At 42.7% G+C, this 25,877-nt stretch overlaps 1 long non-coding RNA gene across 1 annotated transcript in view; it reads right to left on the reverse strand.

Annotated features, from left to right (window-relative positions):
• Positions 1-389: 389 nt before the first annotated feature.
• LOC129386007 (uncharacterized) overlaps positions 390-25,877 on the reverse strand; it is a 39,831-nt gene continuing 14,343 nt past the window's right edge. Inside the window, exon 2 of the long non-coding RNA XR_008613476.1 lies at positions 390-1,910. This is a non-coding gene — a long non-coding RNA (uncharacterized lncRNA). The remainder of the gene's footprint in view (positions 1,911-25,877) is intronic.

Here is a 25,877-nt window from a genome sequence, read left to right on the forward strand (position 1 = left end):
ATACACCCCTATTTGTTCTCTGTGTAACTGCTCCTCAATCTCTGCCCACTTTTCCTTTCTTCTGCCGCCCTGCATGTTTATGTAGCCTATTGCATGGCGAGCTCTTGTTCTTGCTTTCCTCCTTTTTCTGTTATCGACAGCGATGCTCAGCTGATGTTCCCCTAGGGGACCTTCTTCATTACTACCTACTCTGACCTCCTGAGCGCCCGCGGGCACCCTAAATAAGCAGCAGCGCGACTCCCAAGTCGCCAGCCCACTTCTCGTGCTAGCCTGTAATTGAAGTGGATCCCATCTTGTTTAAAACCACCACATAACCACCATATAACCACTACATAATGAAGAATAGAAGCATCCCCTGGGGAATAAAGAACTGAAATGAATAACGAAACTGAATATAACAACAGTATTTATTTATTCATTTATTTATTTATTTACCATACCCTCAGGGCCAGAGGCATTATAGAGGGATGTGGTACAAAAGAAAAAGTGGTACATAGGAAGTAAAGAAAATGCAGTGATTATTATGAACAAAACAAAATGCTGAAATACAAGAGGTTTCTTTCTGTACAATGCTGGCTGCTGTGTCACAAAAAAGAAATTTCTGGTTATAGAATGTTAGCTCAAATTTCATGAAAAAGGCTACTATCACTAGTAGTATTTACGATGTCAGCGGGAAGGTGGTTCCAGTGTACACATGCACAAAGAAAGAAAGACTGGGAAAAATGCATCGCATGACATAGATAGGTCCAAACTTTATGACAGTGATCGACAAGCTGTGATACATAATGGGGTCTTGTAAAGAATTGTGTGTCCAGTGTAGGATGATGATAAATCCTGTAAAAGCGTGCTAGACGTGCAATTCTATATTGAATTGACCGCAAAGGAATACAGATTATGTTTATGGGAAAAATGCTCGCAGTTCTATTATATTAGATGAGATAAACCAAACTGAGTTATATTGGACAAGTTCTAAGGCCATTTTCAGGTAAGCAGAGAAATGGCAAAGTGGCAGAAAAAATTACATCCACACAGCTAGGCTCAGAGCAATCTTTCTTGTTCAGAAACATGTGAGCTACTAACTCAAGTGCACAATTAGAAACTGTTTGCATAGGTTGGCAGAATAAGTCGATACTCACTCAGCAATATTTTCACAGGCTATGTCCTCGCTCACACTCATGTAGAAAACCTTGGGCCAAGCAAAATATGAATGACAACGATAAGGTGTATCTGTCCTTCAACAAGGTCAAGGTAAATGGAAAACTGTTCCATTGGGACGAGGCTCAGGGGAAGCAGATTCCGTTTAGGCCATAATCAGACTGCCCCATTCATGACCATGCACTTCAGTCATCAGCAACAGAGAACTCTCAAACTTATTCCAACAATGCCAAACGAAAAGGGCAGTTTCACAGTGTAGAAGAACCTTGAAGGGGCCCGGAAACACTTTTTGAACATATTTAAGAAAACTCCGATCTGTTAATGAGGCTCCAGTGGGCCAAATATGGGCCAAATATTATTGCACTGCAATGCAGCAGGGAATTTACAATTTCATATTAAAACTGATGCTCGCACTCATATCCACAATGTTTTCATCGAAAGCTCATCGAAAGCAGTTGGCCAACCAAAGCTACTTGCGAATTTCGTGATCATAAGAAGATTCTCAGTAACACATTATTGCTAATTTAGAGTTGAAGAAATGGAAAATCTATATGCCTTTTATCGCAAAATGTCAAAGATTATTTTTTAATTGCGTGCTGCACCTGCTGTGCGCGGCCTCTGAGATGGCAATGGCGTGCTGTGCAGCGCAGTCGACTGTCACAGCGCGCCACGACGAGCCCTGTCATCGCTGCGATGCTCAACCTTTGGCCGGGGCTTTGCCCTCTTGGCTTGTCCACTGTGTAGCTTCCAGTGCCCTGGCGGAGACAAAAAAAGAGAAAGCCGAGTGTCGACACAATTAATCCACACTTTTATTTGAAGGATTCGAAAAATTTTGCCACCATGAGATTCACCAGACAATTTACTTTATAGTGAGGCCACTTTACTATTAGTTAAGAATGTGTTTCAGGGCTCCTTTATTGCCAGAATCGCCTAATAAATATGATGATTTTGAAAGTGTTCTCCTTAGCTAGGGTCCAGATGTCACAATAACAGAAAGGTAGCTAAATAGTGAAATTCCAGACGCAGATGTTATAACCAGATCCCACGAAATTGTGCACTATAATGGCAACTCCAGGGATGGTGGTGTAGTGTTGAAAAATGCCTCGAGTATACATCTGTTCCACATAACAGAAATATCGAAATAACATGGACTGCCTGCGCCAGCTAAATGTTCTTGTCAGCACTTTTTTATAGACCTCCCAATGCTGACATTTCAATCCTGGAAGGATTGCACGATTTTCCGTCTCTCTGTACTAAGCGCTATGAAAGCATAGTCTTGTGCAGCAATTCCAACTTGCCGAAGGTAAATTGGGATTCACTGCGTGCTATGGTGATTCCGGTTGCACAGTGGACACTTTCCCCAATATTGTAACGAACACTTGAGGGAGTTCAGAAACAACTATTTATTGTGGGCGAACTTGTGCCCTGGGCGTAAATAAAAGACTGCCGCGTTCTAAACAGGAGATCAGGAATGCCTTCTCTCTCTCGAGCGTCGCTTCACCTCTTCTTCTTCTTGTTGTACACGCCGACAACGGCCACCTACGATGCGAGTGCGTGCGGCAAAAACACATGCCATTATTTCGTCATCTTTTCCTCCAATACGCCGTTGTCCTATTGGGAGGGCGCACGAAGCTGTCCACGTTCTTTAAATATGTTTCTGCATTGCATCATTATCCTCCCTCCAAAACGCATTGTCCCGATGCGTAAAGCGACGAAATTGTTCACAAGCTGTTGTCCATACTAAAGTGGTAATGGCACAGAATAGATGTTTGGTAGAATATTCACTGCCTGTCATAATATGGCTTCAGTCTGACCACATGTACAGTTTCTGTGCGACGCCGGCATCGTGATGAACTCACGTGTCCTTCTGGCGGAACTTCGTAGTTCAGAGGACTGATGCAACAAAGCACTCGGTAAGGGCCGAAATAACGGCGCAATAGCTTTTCGGACAGGCCACGCATCCGCACAGTCCCTAGTACATACTCGACTTCTCTTCACTGCAAGTTGTATCGGTCCGCGTCGATGCGCTGCCTTTGTTGGATGCAATGTCGTGCCAGCTGACGTGCTTCTTTGGCCCTCTGTGTAAAGTCGCTGATGTCAGGGTTCCGTTCTGTACTGTCGCTGACAGGCAGCATTGCCTCCAAGGGTGTGGTAACTGTTCGACCAAAAACAAGCTGGAATGGCGTTACTTGAGGTGTCTCTTGCAATGTGGTATTGTAGGCGAATGTTGCATAGGGTAGCATCTTGTCCCATGTACTGTGCTCTAAGTCTACGAAAATTGACAGCATATCGGTCAGCGTCCTGTTCAATCGCTCGGTTAGCCCATTTGTTTGAGGGTGATAGGCAGTTGTTTTCCTGTGGCTGGTATGAGTGAGTTTCATGATGGATTGCATCAAACCAACTGTGAACAAAGTTCTTCGGTCAATGGTAATAATTGTAGGGGCACCATGTCATAATACTATCTTGGTGACAAAGAATTCAGCCACTTCAACGGCTGTTACACTGATTAAAGAGGATGTCTCGGCATATTGGGTTAGGTAATCCGTCGCTACTACAATTCATCGTTTCCCTGATGATGTCGGAAAGGGACCGAGCAAGTCCATTCCTACTCATTCAAACGGAGCTCCTGAGGGTTCTATTGGTTGAAGGAGGCCTGCGGTTTTTAATGGAGGCATTTTGCGTCTTTGGCAGTTATGTTGTACTGAATTCAATAGCTTTGGCCAGTAGTACTTAGCATGAATTTGGGTGAACATTCTGCAAACTCGGAGGTGTCTTGCTGATGGGCCATCGTGACAGGCTTCCAAGATTTCGGATCGCAAAGCTGAAGGAATGATGAGTAGAAATTCCTCTGCGCTGTGCTCAAAATTTCTTTTGTACGGGACGCCATTTCTCATTACATACAATGACAATCCCCGGCAGAAAAATCGCGGAACGTGGACGGGGTGTTCTTCGAGGTGCCTGATGAGTAGGAGCAACTCGGCGTCAGACTGTTGGTGTTTGGCCGTCTCAGGTGTGGTCACGGCTCCAAGAAACGGAAAGTCGTGTCCATCTTTCACAGGAGCAGATTCAACCAGCGCACGTGATAAACAATCAGCGTCACTGTGCTTGCGACCTGACTTGTACACGACCACTATGTCGTATTCCTGCAGCCTCAGACTCCATCTAGCGAGTCGTCCAGAAGGATCTTTCAGGTTTTCAAGCCAGCACAATGAGTGATAGTCGCTGATTGCTCGGAACGGTCTACCGTAATGTATGGTTGGAATTTTCCTATGGCCCATATTACTGCGAGGCATTCTTTTTCTGTGGCTGAATAGTTGGTTTCAGCCCTCAAAAGAGTGTGGCTAGCGTATGCAATCACTCCTTTCTCCCCGTTTTGCCACTGAAATGAGGATGGCACCGAGTCCTAAATTGCTAGCGTCTGTGTGAATGTCTGTTACCGCTTCCTCATCAAAGTGCGCAAGGACCATGTGGTTTTGAAGTAGCCATCGTAGCTCATTGAATGCATCTTCTTGTTCACTTAGCCAGACGAAAAGCATATCTTCTTTCATTAATCACGTTAACGGCTCGGCAATCTTCGAAAAATTTTTGATGAAATGCCTGTAGTAGGCGCAAAGCCCTAGGAATTGCCTAACGGCCTTTTTATCGGTTGGTCTAGGAAACTTTTCTACTGCTGCGGTCTTCTCAGGGTCAGGACGGATGCCTTCGGAGCTAATCACATGGCCGAGGAAAAGGGGCTCATGGAAGCCGAGGTGACATTTTTGTGGCTTTATCGTCAGCCCTGCTGAACTAATAGCTTTGAGCACAGTACTTAGTCGTTCCACATGCTGAGCAAAGATGGTAGAAAAAATCACGACATCATCAAGATAAACCAGACAGGACTGCCACTTTAACCCGGAGAGCACAGTGTCCATCATCCGCTGAAAGGTGGCAGGTGCGAAACAGAGGCCGAATGGAAGTGCCTTGAATTCGTATAGTCCGTCTGGTGTGACGAAAGCTGTCTTCTCACGTTCTTGTTCGTCCACTTCTATTTGCCAATATCCACTTTTGAGGTCGAGAGAGGAAAAGAATTTCGCTACCCGTAGTCTATCGAGGGTGTCATCAATCCTCGGAAGTGGATAGACATCCCGCTTTGTGACGACGTTTAGCTTCCGATAATCAATGCAGAAGCGCAAGATCTGATCCTTTTCCTTTGCCAGCACCACAGGCGAAGCCTACGGGCTGGTCGATGGTTCAATTACGTTGTCTCTAAGCATTTCTTTGACTTGTTTGCTGATGATCTCTCTCTCCTTTGGTGACACTCGGTAGGGATGCTCACAAATAGGCCTCACAGCTTCGTCGACAATGATACGGTGTTTGGCGATGGATGTTCTCTGGACTTTTGATGTCGTTGAGAAACACGAGGCCAATTCTCGTACAGGTTCTCTATTTGCTGCTTCTGGTTCTATGATAGTGCTGCTTCGATGTGGACAGATGCAAGTATGGAGTCTACGTTGTCAGAATCTAGTAGTGCAGCATCGGAAGGGCTCAAATCGGTAATCTGGTCATAATCGTTCAGCCGGGCAATGACGGTTCCCTTCGCAACATGCTGGACTTCATTTCCAAAAGTAGTCAGGAAGAGATTCGAACACCCGGCGGCCTGTCCGGGTTCAACTAATCCACGTAAATTCTGGAGTATTGTTGGCGACAAGAAAGCTGACTCCATTTAGTTCATGTAGATGGCAGTGATTTTGACGAAAACCAGTGTTGCACTGTGTTAAATGAAGCATTTACATTATTTTTTTTGTGATGATAACCTTGCCGGTTTACCAAATATTCCTAATTCCTTGTTTTGTGCTACGGATCCCATATTATTTGATTGGGTTAGTATTAACCGTTTGATTGATAATCAAAAGATCTCAGCTTCTGCAGGTCCTGATCTTATTAATTCAAGAATGTTAAAATGTACTGCATTATTTTCATTTATTATTCTATCTAAACTGTATACTCAGTCAGTACAGTGCTCATCGCTTCCTACAGACTGGAAAACGACGAGGGTGGCTCCAGTCCATAAATCAGGTAACGCAGTATGTCCCGAGAACTACCGACCCATCTTATTAACTAGCATTCCATGCAAACTCTTAGAACACGTAATATATTCTCACCTCATCGATTTCCTGGAAAGCAACTCATTCTTCCATCCATCTCAACACGGTTTTAGAATAACTTTTTCATGCAATACTCAACTTTTTTGTTGCACTAACAATTTGTTTGCCGCCTTAGATCAAGGATTTGATATCGACTGTATTTCTTTAGATTTTGCCAAGGCTTTCGACACTGTATGTCATAACCTACTTATCCATAAACTTAATCAGCTTAATATTGACCCAAATGTGTTGTCTTGGATTAAGGAGTTTCTTTCTAATTGAACTGACTATGTCACAACCAATAAGTGTTCATCTGCTTTGTCAACAGTTACATCCAGAGTGCCACAAGGCTCCATCTTGGGGCCTTTACTCTTCTTGATTTATATTAATGATCTTCCTAACTGTGTAACGTCATCATCAATTAATCTGTTCACAGACGATTGCGTAATATACCGAAATATCACTAACCCTGATGATTCAGATAAACTGCAAGGAGATCTTCACAATGTATCACTCTGGTCTAAGAAATGGCTCATGAAACTGAATGCTAGCAAGTGTAAATCGATGTGCATATCACGTACGGCCAGCAATAGCAATCAGTGCCAATATGTAATGAATGCCACTTCATTAGTGTCCGTTAACACTCACAAATATCTTGGCCTTCACCTAACTAATGACCTTTCATGGAATATGCATACTAATTGTATTACTGCTAATCTTAATCGCATGTTAGAATATCTTCGTCGTAACTTTTCTAGCGTTCCTACTTCGGTAAAATTGACACTCTAAAAAACCCTAGTTTCTCTCAAAACTTGAATACGCATCTGCCATTTGGGATAACAATCAAGCATCACTAACCGTAAACCTTGAAGCAAATTAAAATCGAGCAGCTTGCTTTACTATAACTATTCCCGCCATTCCAGTGTTACATGTATGAAAAAAACCCTGAATCAGGAAGATCTTTCATTACACCGCAAATGCGCTCGTCTTTGCCTATTCCACAAGGTTTATCACTCTAACCACATGCTCAAGAATCAACCTATCGCCCCACCTTTCTACATTTCATCCCATTCTGACCACAGATATAAAGTTGCCGTCCCATCCTCCCAAACGAACAAGTATCACGATTCTTTTTTACCCCACACAAGTGTCGACTGGAACCACCTTCCTGCTTCCATCATTCAGATCACAGTTATATCCTAATTCAAAACAGCAGTCTACCACAGTATTGCTTAACATTGTCTGCATACCATTGTCTGCATATTACATTGCTTTGCTATGTACCACTCCTTTCTGTAGTACCTTAGGGCCTTGAAAGTATGTATAATAAATAAATAAATAAATAAATAAATAAATAAATAAATAAATAAATAAATGGCAGCAGTGAGCCGTCTGCAGTCATTTGCAGAACAATGACACACCAACACCTGTCACTTCTCCCCATTCCTCGGTCCTACCACATAAAAAAAGAAGTCTAAGCAAACGTTGAAGGACAGCTGCGATTGTGGTGACAGGAAGGCATTGCAAGCAATTCCAGATGGCAGCAAACAGATGCCGTCAAAGGATAATTGCAGCCGCTGGGGAGGCGTGGATGTAAAGAACACAGCGAAAAAGGTGTGCCAAGTGTTCCCAAGCCATGTGCAGCGCTGTACAGGCAACACGAGTGGTTCGGGCTTTGCTGGCCTGTTGATAGCAAGCACACAGCTCTGTCTGTATGGGAGCGTGCTGAAAACAATAAAGAAAAACCTGCAGGGTGGCATGAGGGGAGAAAAAGGAAGAAAGAATGTGGCTTTTCCTTGCCTTCCATATAAGACAGAAAAAGAAACGAAGAGAACTTGTTGCAGTGAAGCTGACATTTCCCTTCCTGCTGGATTACCAAAAAAAAGGCTTGTAGTAAAATGGGGAGCCCAAGGGTATTCTGCCGTTTTAAGAACAACACAAGTGCCGAGCCGGAGAGGGTGTCAGGGCAGATTCTCTATGCATTCGTTCTCTCTCCATTGGTCTGACATTTCTGCCCGGCAATCGTAAACGTGTCTCTTTGGAGTCACTGGCCACTTCTGTTTGCGTGCAGAGAACTGTGGTAGCAAAATGAGAGGACATGCTGCAACAACCAAGCAAATGAAACTTGCAATTTACTTCAAGGAAGTCCTAACAGATGAAACAGGCAGACGAGAAGAGCTACCTCCATCAATGGACTAAATTGACCCTTCCTCTGCACAGCTGAAAAGCCAGGTGCATTAGAACTTCTGTAGCGACTTAGCAAAATGTGCAGGCATATGTGAGTTATCCGAGAACGAATCGCAGCAGGCCCTAAAGGATGACAAGCATGACAACCATGCACCACCAGGAAATAATGGCAGCCACCACGCAACTCCAAGTGACCTTTGATCTAGAGTCAGCGCCATGCAAAGTGACGCCTTCACCACGGAGCAATACCCAAGCAAGGTGAGTAGCGTGGCACCTACACATTCTGGTTCACCCGCCCTCGGTGGAATGAGTGCAAATATTTGACTTGGGGCTTTTTATCTCAAAGACTTGATGTACTTGATCCAGAGACGATGGAGAGGCTACTGCTTGATCCCTGTGCCCCTCCAGCTAACTGTGATTATCCAGCCACAGAGAAAAGAAACCTGAAGTTCCAACCTCACTGGGTAGATTGTTACCCAAGGTTTGTTTATTCAGACAACTTTCCAGGAGCATTATGCAAATATTGCATAGTCCTCGCAGGCGAGTGTGCCGGAAAAGGGGAGAACCAGTGCTTGGGCTGCTTTGTAACTAAGGCGTTTACCAATTACAAGAAAGCCATGCATCCAGCAGTTACCACACCATGTCAACAATGCTATCCGAGAACTTTCTAGTAGTTCAGTCCCGCTCACAGCACGACATCTTAACACGACTTGACCATGACCTTAAAAGGCAGGCAGAAGAAAACAGCAAGAACTTGCTACCAATAATAGAAACAATCCTTCTCAGTGGCAGGTAAGAAGTGCCGCGTCATGGCACAGATGACACTGGCCCAATAAATAAGTCTCATGTGCTCCCATTGACAAATGACAAAAATTTCCCTGCACTGCTTAGGATGAAGGCCAAATGTGGAGATGGCTCCTTGAGAGCTCATGTTGAAATGTCTCTGGCAAATGCCTTGTACATAAGCCCAAAAATTCAAAATGAGTTGATCACCATCTTTGGTAAAATCATACAAAGAAAGATAGTTGACAATGTCAACTCGGATTCATGTTTTTCAGTTCTAGCTGATGAGGCCACTGATATATCTTGCACTGCTCACATTTCTCTCTATGTGGGATGCATTGAACACTAGGCTTTGGAACTACCCATACTTAGAGAAGATTTTGTAGATTTAGTTTCCGTGTATGATTTAATAATAATAATCTTTATTTTTTTCCATTAACGTGATGGGGGAGGTAAGGGAAAAAAAGCTGAAACAGACAGCTTGACTAGTTCCCGCCCCCCCAAAGAAAAAAAATACATTCCATAAAGGCAGACAGTTCAGCTATCGACAAGAAATAAAAACACATTTTTTGATTGTACAAAAATAATACCTATAACTACAAGCATCTTTGTGGCGTATAAATATGCACATTCCCAAACGTGTGAACATGTAACTGTAGTAATGACATTACGTTTACAGGACACTACTGGAAGACATATGTAAACACCACAACACAACAACAACTTATTAACATCTGCATAATGGTATATCATGAACATTCATCACTAAATTTCACAATGAAAAAAAGAGTTCAGGAAGCACGTCAGAAGACAAACAGAAATTTGATATGCATACCAATTTATACAAACGAGAACAATGTTCAGGGAAATACAACTGAGGCAGAAAAGAACAATTTTAATTGCTGTTTTGATGTATGTTCTAGCTGTATAGCGTCTGTGACAAAAATTCAATAATTCTGGCAGTTTTCTTTTCATCATTTGCTGTCCATAGGTAGTTCTACATGTCTCTACATTGCAAATTTCCCTACTACGTGTATCGTATAAAGGAGCTTTCTTTGACAGAGAAGCTAAAGCTGAGAGAAAGTTTGTTTTCTTTCACATCCTTTTTATATGTTAAACACAGACGGTATGGATACATGTGAGTAATTTTCATAATTTCCAACTTTTCAAACAAAGGCAGAGATGGGTGATCTCGAGGAACACCGAGAACATGTCGCAACATTCTTTTTTGCATTGTAAGAATTTTACGTAAATTTGTAACAGCCGTAGTTCCCCAAACTAAATGTGCATAATTAATATGAGAGTGAAATAATGTATTGTAAAGAATAACCTTGACCTGCACAGGCAGTATCTCTTTATTAATGTACGTAGCTCCTACGACACTTGAAATCTTAGAAACAACATGTTCCATGTGGTCTTCCCACGTTAAGTTCTCGTTGAACACAACGCCAAGAGTTTTGAATGCGCGGAGTATTTCTATTTTTGAATCGCCTAACAAAAGATCTGTATTTATAAAAACGCTCTTATTCCTCAGACGGAAAAGTATGGCTTTCGTCTTGGCCGTGTTTATTTTTAATACATTAGCACTTGACCACTCATTCAAACGTGACAGTGAGCTATTTGCTTCAGAAATTAAGTCATTCGGACATGCAGCAGAGAAAAGCATAGTCGTGTCATCGGCATAAATTATATGTTTAACGTTCGGATTAATACATATAAAGTCATTCAAATAGATATTAAATAAAAGTGGTCCAAGGATACTTCCCTGAGGTAGTCCTGATGTTTTTTTATCTGAAAAGAAACCATTGAGGTAGACATATTGTCGATTTTCTAAATAAGATGCTAAAAGTGCTAGTGCATTACCACGAATTCCATATGTATCTCATTTTTTGAGTAAGAACGAATGTTTAAGAAAATTAAATGCTTTTGTGAAGTCTACAAAAACACCCAAGGCTACTTCTTTTTTTTCAAAGGCGTTTAAAATAAATTCTTTCTGCTCCAGCAAAGCCTGTTCCATTGACCTGTGTTTACGGAAGCCAAATTGTGATAGGGAAAGTACACTGTATTTATCGCAGAAATTCATTATTTTGGCGTAAATTACTTTTCCAGCCCTTTAGAAAAAATAGGGAGTATGGACACGGGTCTGTAGTTTCCAATGTCAGTCTTATCGCCTTTTTTATAGAGCATTGTCACCCGAGCAACCTGCAATCGTTTTGGAAACAGTCCCTGTAAAAAACGCAGATTAAATATGTGTGTTAGGCACGGTGAAATTAGTTCTATTACATATTTGACAGGTGCAACTTTTATACCGTCTGCATCGCTGCTTTTACTGTTATTTAGTCCTCGGAACGCCGAAATAACATCAGGCTCTATTACAGGACTAAAAAAAAGGGATTCCTGGTTTTTAGTTCTGATATAATCGAGTGCCCCTTCAGTCGGACGTTCTACTTTAAAATCAACAAAGTATTTGTTAAATTCATCCGCTAAACAAGCGCCTGTGATCTCTTCATTGTTACGCTCAATCTTTGTAACAAAGCTAAAGTTTTTGTGGCGATTTAGGACTGTATTTAGTTTTTCCCATATTTCGTTTGTCTTTCCTGCAGAACTCTGAAAGAAATTGCAAATGTAATCATTTCTGACAGCTCTAATCTCCTTCATTAATTTATTGCGGAATACTTTAAATGTCTTTAATATATCTGGGTTGCGTGTAGCCATGAATTTTGCATACAGTTTATCTCTAATGTCAATCTGTCTGAGAAGTTCTTTTGTAATCCATGGCTTGCATATCTTCTTTGGCTTCGAAAATACTTTTTTGGGGAAACATTTATTATATACTACATCAAAAAACAGACTCAGAAAGATGTTAAATGCACTTTCAGCATCTGTCTCGTTCAGCACAATATGCCAATGTACACAAGAAATTTGTAATTTGAAAATGTCCATATTTGTTAATGAAAAGTCTTGAAAGTATTGCTGTGGGGGTTTCATTTTACGCATATGTTTATCTAAACACATATATATACCGAAGTGATCACTTATATGTGTGTACATAGTTCCAGCCTTCATATTAGATGCATGCAAGTTGGTTATAAACATATCAAGTAACGAAGAAGATACTGATACTGATTCACTACTGGCAAGGCACTGCAGCAAGGATACGGCATTAATGAGCGGCCTCCTAATGGTATTCAAGCCTTCATTCGTCAAACCACGCTTAAAGTGTTGTACGTGCATTGTGTTGCCGACTCATTAAACCTTGCTCCGCTGCACACATGCAAACTCTCCAGCATTCGCAACTGTTTGGGAACTGCATCTGCAACTTGTGCATTTGTGGGGGCTTTGCCACAGAAGACGAACCAGCTGCAAGACAAAGTCGAAAACACAAAAAAAATCAGTTCTCTTTTTGGCAGACAAGGTTGGTGGAGAATCATGGTGCAGTTCAGTGTTTTCTTGAGTTATACATGCCCATTGTCCAATTTCTCGAATATTTGGAAGAGGGCATGTGATCCTATACTTCATCAAAGGCTTTTCGACAGCTCAGTGCTATCCCAAAGCCCGAGTTTATCGTTTCACTTGAGATCTTTAGCAACCTCTTTAACAGTGCCGCTTTGCAAGTTTCTACAAAAAGTTGGCTGTGACTTGCCTCAAGCATGTGATACCGTAAAGAATGTCATAGGCTTTCTTTCCAGAAAAAGGGCAAGTGCAGAAACAGAATTCAATAACATGTTTCAGAAGTTGCTCTTTGCTGCAAATCACAATGTTCAGATGGCCCTACCATGCATCACCAGAAGGCAGATGCAAAGAAGCAACGTATGTTCTGTTACTCCTGAAGAACACTACCGCAGAAATGTGTATTTGCTTTTGCTGACGGACTTCAAAAATCGACTGAAAGACCGTTTCGATGCCCATAGGAAGGTTGTGGTTGGGCTTAACATGCTGCTGCTGAAATTCTACACATCGGCTAGCTTTTCTGCTACTGATGACACAGTAAGGTTTTACCTTGGCAACACTCCTTTGGCTGATGCCATCGAAGCAGAGTTGACGCTGCGGATGAGCAAATGCTGCCAAATCGAAGAAAACGATCACCCAGCTTGAGTTTTGCATGCCTTAGAGATGTGCAACCGCAACTTTTTTCCTAACATCCACAGCCTGCTTTTTATCCTGGCTACCTCCAGAATCATATGAACCAAGACAGATTGAGCGGACTAACAGTGCTCAGCGCCTATAGAGAAATTTAAGTGACCCCCAAAACGGTCCTCACAGATTTTTGCAAGTTGCCAAGAAGGAACAACTTCTTTGTTCAAACTGCTCTCAATGTTTCAAGAGTCCATTAAAAGCTAGCCCCAACTAGCCCAAGCTGCAACCCTTTTATGCTCTCTGCGAGTCCAAGGAAACTTCTCAGCAAGCAGAACGTGAAAATGGTAACAAAAAGACCCGAGTATCAGGCTACTTGTTTGTTCTACATTCATACCTTTCTTGTGTCACGGTTACATTGTGTTATGTCAGGAGCCGTCGGTAAACAGGGATCGGTATCTCATCAAAAACAAACAGTACCTTGAGAAGAACTTATTATGTGCACAAATAATGGGTCTGCATGCCCAACAATGTGCAAGCAAAATGTAATTCGATCTAACATCACCATTTGCGATAAGTGCATGTATTCATCTAAATATAAATTGTAATTAGTGTTCAGAACTGAAGGGAAAAACATGTTTCGCTGACTGTGGAAAAAAATTTTGCTCATAGCTTCCAGTATACATGTATAGGCAAGGTGCACGGTAACAACAAAGCAAAGGCAGTTTTCATTCATAATACACACACTGCGGTGGTGGTGGTGTGTCTTCGGTGGTGTTATAGTCCAAACTTTTATTTCTTGCCTTAACCAGAATTTAAGTTTAACACACAAATTCTTTTTCACTTGTTTAGGTACAACTAATTTAAATGTGCCCTCTAATTATTATAGGTAAGCGATGTGCTTGATTCACATACAAAAATAAGCCAGTATAGATCTTTCAAAATGGCAGCCGTTTTGCCCTCCCTGAAAACCCCCCTGGTGTTAGCGTCCAGTCTCGCACATCACAATAAAAACATTTTACTTCAACCATGCCGAAATGAAAGCGCATTAGATCTTCTTGAGATGGAATATGATAGTTTTACTAGTAAACACATGAATGGTCTATTATATCTAAATGACTGATGGTTGTATTTTAAAAGAATAGTCTACATGCGTATCAAAATATGTGCCTCTGAGATAAAAGAAATGGCTAAGCACGTGAACCCTTGGATCACATGGGATATACTGCAACTAATGTGACAAGTCAAGTGGCTTTCAGTGAAGAAAAGCAGAGGCTCATGTATTAAGAATGGGATGCTTTCTAATCTGCACTGGGCTCTGATGGCCAAAATAAAAGGCTCCAGATACCACTTCTTTCACATGAGCATGCACGAACATCTCTTTAACACGACCATCAATTTGTAAGAAGCCATGCGAAGTGGTAGCCGCCGTAGCCACGGTTTATTTAGGCCAGCCTTCCATGGTGCCACAGGATCCCAACACTGCCGCCGCTCAGGTCGAGTGCGCTAGCGTGTTCTATTCTCGCGCTGCATGCATGCGATCAGTCTTCTTCGCTAGCTCTGAAGGCGATAGTTGCACTGCCGTCTCCCACAAATTCATGACCCAGACAACCAAACCCAGCCTTCCCACAATTTGGTGACCTGAATGACCGAGCCCAGCCATGCCAGCATCAACACACCGACTCTACCAAGGCCAGTGACGCAGCCTCATGCAGTCTGGCAGACAGCCCGCCGTTGTAGCGTGTCTGGGACTTCTACATCGACATGCTGGACATCTGGTGCATCCAGCTAGACAGCCACTTCCTTCTCAACAAGGTTTCAAGCTCTCGCTGTGTTCCAGGCCCTCCGGTTGCCACCCCAGGGCCCAGACTTCTACGACAATTTGTGGGCAGCCGGTCTTGCTCACAATGTCACCTCAAGCACTCAGTCATAACTGCTATTGCCATTTGAACCATCGCATCATTTCGTATCTTGTCATCCCATATCGCCTGCATCCACCTGTGCCGGTCATCAGCATGCTCCGGCCCCAGCATCACACCTCTACTCGATCCGTGAGCCTCATCCTCATCTCAAAGGCAGCTACGCAAAGACTCTTTCCAAGGAATTCACTGGGCCAAAGGCGAGCCTGTTCTACTACCCTATAGCCAGTCTCTTTCCTTCTTTGGACATTTTCGCAAGCTATCCGTTTTCCATTCAAGGGCACCTCACTCATCGCAGATTCAGAGGCCCTGCTACCAGCTCTACTAGGTGGAAACTTCTCTCGCAAGTACGGCGACAACACAAGCACAACCTTTGCAATGCATTCAATGACCATCGCAACCCTGATGCTAGTGGCATTCGAGATTTCACCACAAGCAGCAGCAGGCGAGCCATCCGATGTTCTGTGCTCACACCCTCCACAGATGCATGGCCTATCCAGGTTTTGGAGGAGCAGTTCTGCCATCTGGTTTCTTTAGCTCGAGAATCACTTCTATGTCAACAACATGAGTGACCAACACTTGTGCTATCTCAGCGCAAGTCCTGAGCTGCCAGACAGTCTACTTTTGGAGCTCCGACTTCTACAGGCCTGGGCATCTATGAGAACCTGTGCCAGGTCACAATTTCGCGCTACAGTATCACTGTGGCCATGCCTCGCTGACAACCTACACTGCCGGTGCTGCCTAGTACATCTCTCTACCAATGGTGCCACCATATGCAGACTTTACGTGGACTTTACTTCAATTGTGCTTCGCACTAGGAGGGGGGCCCTGTAGCGGCATGACTATCGCCTCCAGAGCCAGCGAAGAAAAAGACAGCTCGCGTGCATGTAGCACGAGGATAGAACACGCTAGTACACTCGATCTGAGGAGCCGCAGTGTCGGTCACTCCCAAGATCCCACGGCACCACAGATGACCGGCCTAAGCAAACCATGGCTACAGTGGCTACCTCTCCGCGCCACCTCACACAAATTGGTGACCAGGATGACTCAACACAGCCTCATTCCCGCAATGTGATTTCAGCAAAGCCTTCTATAGGGTCTCTCATTTTGATTTGATAACAAAACTATATAAGCAACTATGGCTTTGCACCAAACCTATAGTAAACTGGATATCTACATTTTTGTGCATATGCAGGCAATTCATCGATGTTGAAGGCCATTACTCTGGATGTCTACCCGTCCACTCCGAAGTGCTGCAAGAAAGCGTGCTCGGACCGCTACTTTTCCTAGTACCGTATTTTCTGGTCTATAAGTTGCGCCTTTGTGTAAGTTATACACCCCTCCAACCTCAATATAAAACGCACATCTTCGTTTGGTAAACAATGTAAAAAAAATACAGTGACGTTTCACTCCGTGAACGTGGGTCACGCGCAAGCACGTCAGTGCCATTCCTGTAGAATCTCAATAGTAATGATGTGGACACTCCAGGTGCATTTCTGCCATCGTGGTCGCCGTGATGTTCCGTATAAAGTCCAACGGCGATAACATCAACCCCACGCACTGCATGCTGTATATGCAAGTGAAAGCGCACGACGGTGAGCCAAATCGCACACAAGGGAGGAAAGCGGCGAGGAAGCGTGGGAGGTAGGGAGAGCGTGGCTCGTACTCTGGTAGCAACTGCGTAGTTTGCACAGCAGTGCACGCCGTATCTTGAAAGCGATCTGTAAATGCGACGACTTCGGGGTCGGTCAACTCGCGGCTGGTCTGCCGCCGCTTGCATTGCTGCTCCGTCCTTCTCGCACAGCGCTCGGCAACTCGATCACAAAAAGAACCCGGTACCTCCATAGCGCGCACGCAACCCGTAGCAACTGCCAGGGGAGGTCAACGCAGTGTGCTTCGCATAGCCATAGCATGCACTCCGAGTTTGACGGCAGTTTTTCCGAAAAAACAAAAGCGATGATAAGTCACACCAATCTTCAAGACGCAACGACGAAAAATTCAGAAAAAGCCACAACATATACACCAGAAAATACAGTATGCATTTCTGACATAACAGCATGCATCGACGATTAAGTATTAAATTATTCGCAGATGACTGCTTAATTTACAAAGTAATTAACGATGCTAATCACCAAGTAATCCTGAATAAAAGTCCTGCTGCGATTTCTGAATGGTGCAATACCTGAGAAATGAAACTGAATGAAGAAAATACCAGTTTTATGTGCATCACCAACAAATAACACCCTATAGCATATCAATACGCTATTAAGCAACCTGAAGTCACTGAAACAGACGCTTTCAAATATTTAGGTGTAACAATCAGCAGTCGCTTGAACTGGTCGCAATACTTTGATGTTTGTGCGTCTTCTTCGCGTAAACTCAGCCTGCCAAGGCACAAGCTCAAACACTCACCTCCATCTGCAAAAATTTTTGCCTTCAATACACTGCTAAGGTCGCAATTGGCATATGCTTGTGTCAGCAGGGACCTTCTCACAAAAGAAAAACATTACCAAACTGGAGCACATAAACAGACTTGCCATCCGCTTCACGTTTAATTGTTATGGACATTACGATTCCCCATCTCATTTTATGAATGAAAATAATATTGCCACCCTGGAATCCCGAAGAAAGGTAGGACGGCTAAAATTGCTTTTCTACTTCTGCAAATGTAAATTACAATTTGATCATTCATCCTTTCTACAGCCCCTATCAGTCATCTCCAAGGAATCATCACCCTCACAAGACAACCTGTATGTTTGCGTGCGCAAATTGCTTTAAGTTTTTCTTTTTCCAGGAACAATCAATGGAACTTCCTGCCAGCCTATATATATTCCTGTCCAACAACATAGCATATGCCATTGCAAAACTGCATTCACAATAAATGTGCCTGCGTGTGCGTGCTTTAATGTGTGTTAGCCTGCATGTAAAAAGGATCAGTTATGCTTGATAAGACTGCGATTACTTGTGTTGCAAATCTTTCTTCACTCTTCTTTTTTCCACAAAAAAATTCATTGATTTTATTTCACCTTACGTGATCCCTTGCATTGTAGATCATTCTTTTTATTGTGACATTTTTCTTTTCCTTCTCCTATGAATGCTCATATTTCTTATGATTACCGTATAACCAAATCCACTCCTGCTTGGGCCACATGTTGGCCTGCAGTATTCTGTAAATAAAGAAAATAAAAATAAACTATCTTACGAGCGGCCTGAAGAAGTTCTTGTTGTACTTGACTGAGAATGAAACAGTGGGCAAACTGCGACATGATGGCTCCTACCTTACTGATGCACTTTACACAGTGTTTCGGCTCACTGTGTGGCGATGAATGAAACAGATGCCAAGTGCTCGAGACTTGATGTGCCTAATTGCCATGCTCGTCAACACGAAAAGACTTGTCCATCGGGTGTGTGCAATGGGATTATGCACCAGCGCAAATCCTACTACCCTTTGTTCACTTCCTGTACACCAGGCAGTGGTTTCTCTTCGAATTCCTGTCTGTGGGTTGAGCAGTGTGTTGACCCGAGGTGACCTACGCTCCCCACCTCTCCACCAGTGAGTGGGTTTTCCCCGTATTACTCTGTGTGGATTACCAGGGAGTGGTTTTTCGCTGTATTCTTCTGTGTGGGCTGACCAGTGTGCTGACAAGGCCCTCTACCAGGAAGCAAGTGAGAACGAGGTTTCCCAGATGGTGTGGGGCATAAGAAGGCCACCGAGATGCCACGAACACATCTCTGCTCATGCGTGCAGAAGCATGCTGAACGTTTTTGTACTTTTTGTCTTGGAGCACACCGCTCACCCGTGACGATCTATTAAACTTCTGTTTTGTCTTTGCCGAACCCTCTCCGATGACCAATATAGTTCAAGCTCCAAGCAGATGCTGTTGAAGGTCGCCGAAACATAGTCCCCGTACGAATTTCTACCAGCTGAAACAACTGGTAAGCAGCGGAGGGATATGGATCTACAAGCCTCGTCTACCAAGTTGCAACTGAATGCGACGCTTGCAATGGTCTAAGCTGGATTTTGGGCTGCAAGGTGGTGAAGTGTGAGACTTTCGCTGTTGAGTTTTACCAGATTTTGTTGAAGGGTCAGACCAGAACGGGTAATTCCAACTATTGTTATCGCCTAATCAGGTCGTGGCAAGATAGTTGTGTACAGTAGAGAGAGCACCACTGAAAACAGCCATGAATTCGAAATTACTGCGTAAACCGAAGTTGTTGGAGCTGGCGAAGGAGTTGCAACTGGACATCAGTGACGCACTCCGAAAACCCCAGTTTTGAGGCTATTCTTGCTTTAGAGGCAATGGATGATGAGCTTCCGAAATGCCCAGAGATCATTAGAGAGTGGGAGACTGCAAAAAGTCAGGCAGGAGGGAGTGAACAATGGGAATGTGAAGAACGAGAACAATAAAAACAGAAAGAGCAGAAGCGTGAACAATGGGAACGTAAAGAACAAAAAGAAAGAGAACACGCACTTGAAGTGACTGGAGCTTGAAATGGAACGGGCTCGAGCAGCAGGGAAGAGAAGCAAAGGAAACAGCACAGGAGAGCGCTTATCATTAAAGATGACAGAGCTAATGCGGCTCTTTAAGCTCAAGAGGACATTGGTTTGTTCATGGTGAACTTGAGCGGATGTGCGAGAAGCAAGAGTTCTCCCGCAAAGCGTGACCACAGCATTTGCTCACACCGTTACCGGGTGAGGCAACGGACGTAATTGTCACTTAACTAGAGAGGAAGCTGAAGATTACGATAAAGTCCAGTTTGCTGAGGAAGTATAAGCTGTCAGTGGAAGCGTTTCGGCAGAATTTCTGCAAGATTGAAAAGGCTAGGAATGAGTCCTATACTGAGTTTGCATATAAGTTTATGTCAAACAGAATGGGAGCGTGTGTTTATGTCAAACAGAGTGGGTGTATGTACAGCACTGCGATGTGGCTTACTAATCCACTCTGCTTCTTCGTCCAGGTTACAGCATGGGTTTACTTGAGTGCCATACTGCTATCCTCATCTACCAATGATACCAGCAAGTTGCCCTGTCAATCCAACGACGCGTGAGGATCCCCTTGGCTATGCAGCAGACATTTTCACGATCATCCCTCTACCACAACAACAATTTGTATCAACGATAACATCATTTTCTGCTACCTATATGAAGAGCTGGCGGAAACCCGGCATCCTTAGTGGGCCCATGAACATCACTGTGATGTGGCTTACTAATCTGCTTTGCTTCTTCGTCCAGGTTAGTCCTGTTACATGTATGAATGCTAAGAAATCGAATAACGTTTGTCTGTTGCTGTTCCCATGCCCGGGAGTTTTGTTTTGCATGTTCCTTGAGTACTTTGACATTGCAAACCAACATCTTATGCTGTCTGGAGATGTTGAGCTCAACCCTGGGCCTAGCACGAGAGCACAAACCCTAGTGCAGGGCTCCGTGCTTGATTCCCAGTCTAAGCAATTTGATCAGATGTTAGTGATGTTACAAACAGTAAACACGCGAGCAAAAAAAAAATGGGAAAGGAACAGATGGATTTAATCAAATCTGCTGATGACCTTAAAAAAGCACAGGCTAATTTTCAGGAAAATAAACAGCTATAGACGAAAGATTAACGGAGGTTGAATGCAAAACGGTTGCACTTGAGGAATTAGAGGAGGATGTACAGTGCCTTTGCCAGTCTATTAATCAAATTAAGAGTGAAAATGTTCAACTGCGCTCTAAGCAAGCTGAGCTTGAAGACATGCAGTGGTGAGACAACCTTTTATTCTACGGCCTATCAGACACCCAGTCAGCGTCCTGGGCTCAGTCAGAGGGAAAGCTGGTCAATGTGCTTACGTCCTGCTTGAATATGTCACCCTCTGAAATACTGATCAAGAGAGCACGCAGGCTCGGCGGGTATACTTCGAATAAGTGCAGACCAATTATTGCCAAATTCTGTTCATTCAAGCTCAAACAGCAAATACTCCTCAATAACTGTAAGCTGAAGGAAATAAATATTACCATTAGTGATGACTATTTACCCACTACTCATCTTGCTAGGAAGAAAGTGATTGAATTTGGCAAAACGCAACCCTTAACTTTCAAGCTTTGCTTCAACAAACTGTACATAAATAAAAAGTGCTACACCTACAATCCCTCTAATCATTGTGTGCATGAAATTTCTAATGCCTTCATGCCATCGGTAGAATCTTGTCATGTTTCTGCGCCACCCACCATTGAATAGCACCACGCAAGGGACCCTGGATAAAAGTTACCGGTAAGTAACCAACTTTCGCTTTATTTCACAAACGTGGCGATATTTGCTCTGCTATCGATGCTTCTGATGCCAACATGTGTCTCACTGAAACCTTGTTGTCTGCGAAGATTGATAACGAATTGTTTGATTGTAACAAACACTAACATTTAGCGGTGTGACAGGGGTGCTAGGTGTAGCAGATAGCAGTATCTGATGCTGTTTTATCTTTTCCTATCCATCTTACTAACGATTTAGAACTTGTCTTGGTTGAAGTACAAACATGCTCTAAAAATTGATATTGGGTGTTTATTATTGTCTGCCATCCTGTTCACCCACCTTTGCTGACGACCTTCACGATGTCATCCATATGATTACATTTCGGTATCCGAATAGCCCATTCATTTCACTAGGTGATATTAATTTCCCTAATATAATATGGTCTAATGCGCATTCCTATTGTCATCCTTTTTCCAGTGAAGGCAACAGATTTTTGAATTTGTGCAATGATTTCAAATTGTCCCAGCTTGTAATGCAGGCCACTAGAATTACGTCTACTACTTCTAACATCCTCAATTTAGTACTCACCACTACGCCTGATCTTTTTCATCCCATATCATACCTACCGGGGCTAAGCGATCACTTACTGCTTCATTTTTCTTTGACTTGCACTGTGCCTCACAAGAGCAGCCACAAAAAATATATCCGTGACATAAAAACACTGATTATGATGCTATTAAAGATTAGCTCTCTGCCTTTTTAGATGATGACTTGCCTAACTTTCATGATCGCTCTGTGAATACTAACTGGAATTTATTCAAAGAAAAAGTTTCATCGCTCACCGAGAAATATGTTCCCCGCATAGTCATTGCATCAAACTGGCAATTGCCATGGTTCACTCAATCATTAAAGGGACACTAAAGGCAAATACAAAGTCAAGCGAAAGTGATAGATAAGTGCTCAAGAATCTAAGGCATCAATATTATAGCGAACAGAGCTTTAATAATCGAAAAATCAAGGTAAATGCAGGACATTACAGACTCCCCCAGGACACTCAAGCGCTTGCCTGATCATGAAAGCACTCCTCAGTTAAATTCTGTCACTAGTACTTAACTACTCATTGCAAAACACATCCTCGTATTGTATTATAAGATTAAATACAATGCTATTTGTGCAGTTCCATTTCATGCTCAGAAAAAAAAACTCATTGAAATTACCGTTGACAACGATGCGAGTGGTCGAAAGGTTTCATTTTCACTCAACTCTGCGCTGCCTACACTTTTGCGTTTCAGTACTTTCCCGATCGCGTAGTGCTGCACTGATTTTGCTGGCTTGTGAAACTCGCAAAAACCAACTAGCAGAGAATTCAACTTCCATGTGATGTTGTGGGATGCCTGAACGGTCTACGCCACTTGACCAAAAAGTAGCTGCAGCGACAAATCTGCCGCTCAGCCTTGGCTCGGTGCCGCCGTCTGTCAGGCGCCATTGTACTCACCAATGGCAGCAAAGGGCGGTTATGGCGTATGCAACATCACCACTACACCGGTTGGGTGGCGGGGGATTTGAATTTTGAAAAAGGTTCAGATGCAATTTTCTCGTGAACTCTCTTCTGGCACTAAACAAGGGTTTCGAGGTTTCTGCAATGGTATTTAAACAGTCCACATTGACTTGGTATTTGCCTTTAGTGTCCCTTTAAAAAGGCTCTGTAATAAGAAAAAATTCATTTTCGCTCTGCAAAACTGGTACTCAAGAACGTTGGACTACTTGTCAGGCCGTGGCTACCGAATACAAAAAAGCTCTCAAACATGCCAAGAATTAATTTTTCAATACTAAATTACGATCTCTTCTAATTACTAACCCTAGGCAATTTCGGAGCGTAGTAAAAAAAAAAAAGACAACTCAGCTATCACCCTTAAAGACTCAGGCGATCAACTAATCCAACTTGATCAATGCGCAAATGTTCTTACCTGTGTATCTGTTTTTGCTTTTTCTAAAAATGTATGTTCTGCAACCCCTACTTATCCCGGTACTGACTTTTTACCAACGGACCCTATTGTCTTTGATATTGCTGGTCTAGAAGGAATAATAGATAAGTTAAGATCGTCATGTGGCACTGATAATATAAATTCCAATTTTTTAGTCAGTACTACAGTGTAGAGTGCTATAATACTTTCTCATCTATTCCAGCAATCTCTTCAGACAGCCTGCATTCCAGAAGACTGGAAGGTGATTCCCTTGCACAAGTCTGGGGACGGCCATTCGCCATATAATTATTGGCCCATTTCACTTACGTGCATTCCCTGTAAAATTATGGAACACGTCATTTGCTCCCACCTTGCATCATTCCTACAGTCAAACGCCTTTTCTACAGAACATCAGCATGGATCTTGCAAGTCATTTTGCTGTGAAATTCAACTTTTATTGTTTACACATGATCTAAATTCCATATCTGACAGAGGTTCCATTGTTGACTGTATATTCCTAGATTTTTCGAAAGCATTTGACAAGGTTTCTCATCAACTACTCCTTTTAAAACTACGTAAACTTAACCTTGATGCTAATTTCCTTCAATGGCTGCACTCTTTTCTCAGCGATTGTTCACAATTTGTCACAGCTAATAACACTTCCTCTGTCACTTCTACAGTTGAATCAGGTGTACCGCAAGGCTCTGTGCTGGGCCCTTTGCTTTTTCTCATTCATATTAATGATTTACAGAAGAGGTTACGCTCATCAATTAATCTTTTTGCAGACGACTGTGTCATATATCGCGAAATTAACAGTGACTCCGATATAGGTCTTCTTCAGTCTGATATCACCCATGCTCTTGACTGGGCTAACACGTGCAACATGGAACTAAACATTAACAAATCTAAGTGTAGGCATGTTTCTCGTCGTAATATTACACTGCCCTCATACCATCTTAATACTAGTAACCTCGAATCTGTGTGTTGTTACAAATATCTAGGCGTTTTTGTTTCTTCTAATCTTCCTTGGAAGATGCATGTAGATCATATAATTAACAACGCTAATCGCATGCTGGGCTACATATGCCGCAATTTTTATCTTTCTTCTATTTCAGTGAAACTACTTCTTTATAAATTGTTAGTTCGTACTAAACTTGAATATGCTGCATCTGTCTGGGACCCCAGTGAAGAGACGCTCATTTATCAACTTGAATCTATCTAGAACCGGGCGGCTCACTTCATTCTTTCTAATTATCACTGCAGCTCCAGTGTCGCTACTATGAAAGCAAGCTTATCATTACCATTTCTATCCCAACGTAGAAAAATATTCCGCCTTTGCCTGTTCCATAAGGTATATTATGACAACCCCATTCTTAAGAATAAATTGATAACCCTCCCTTGTTATGTTTCAGCTCACATCGATCATTGTCATAAGGTTGGTATTCCTTCATGCCACATCAATAATATTTTTCAATTTATTCATGCCCAGTGCGTCAGCAAGTTGGCATCGCCTTCCTCAATCTGTCGTCGAAATATCTAATAATCCTAACTTCAAAGCTGCTTTAACTAACCTGCTGTTGTCATATACACAAAAGATTGTAGCATTGTCATCCTTCTCATTTTTGCTTAGCCTTTTTTTTTGTTTCCCACCAATCTTTGTCTTGTAGGCATATATTACTCTTTTGAGTGCCATTTCTTTTGTTTTCTTTCTTTGTTGATAAGTTCTCTTTATGCTTTGTATGCTCAGCAGCTTTTTTTTCTCCATGTACTGTGCACTATTTATCGTTAATTTCCACTATTGTACTGATGTAACCTTGTTCTTTTTTTCTTTTTAGTTTTATACAAATTGACTGCAGTTATTTTTCGGTTTCCACTTTATCGAATGTACCCACTCCCCTCTGTAATGCCCTTGGGCCCTGAAGGTAATGAGATAAATAAATAAATAAATAAATAAATAAATAAATAAAATATGGATGAATGGCTCAAGGAACAAAAAGCCTATAGTGATCACGTGAACGTTGTTCAGTGCTTTCCACTTGAACAATTTTATAACCGGTTACCCGAGATTGTGAGGTACTGAGTTCAAGATAGGCCAGAAGTTAGCGTGACAGCCAGCGCCACTAAGCTAGCCAAAGAATATGTGACGTGTCGGGCTCATGATGCCAGCAATGGTGGAAAAGGCTATCCCAATTTCAGGCTCGGCAGGCCAAAGCCCAGGCAAAAAAAAAAGAAAGCACTTGTCTGTGATTGAGGGTACCCCCAAATGTTGAAAGGGACCCCCAAAGTTTAGGCAGAGCAGCAAAAGAAATGGGAAGTGAGGAAACCCTTTCTTCGCTACAACTATCACTAGCCAGGGCAGATTGCTATGCAATGTAACAAGGCAAAGGTAGTGTTTTTATCAGTCAGCTGCAGCAACGAAAACATGAAGCTGCTCAAACCACACATGCACAA

The sequence above is a fragment of the Dermacentor andersoni genome, chromosome 7 (genome assembly GCF_023375885.2).
Source record: "Dermacentor andersoni chromosome 7, qqDerAnde1_hic_scaffold, whole genome shotgun sequence".
Lineage (NCBI taxonomy): Eukaryota > Metazoa > Arthropoda > Arachnida > Ixodida > Ixodidae > Dermacentor > Dermacentor andersoni.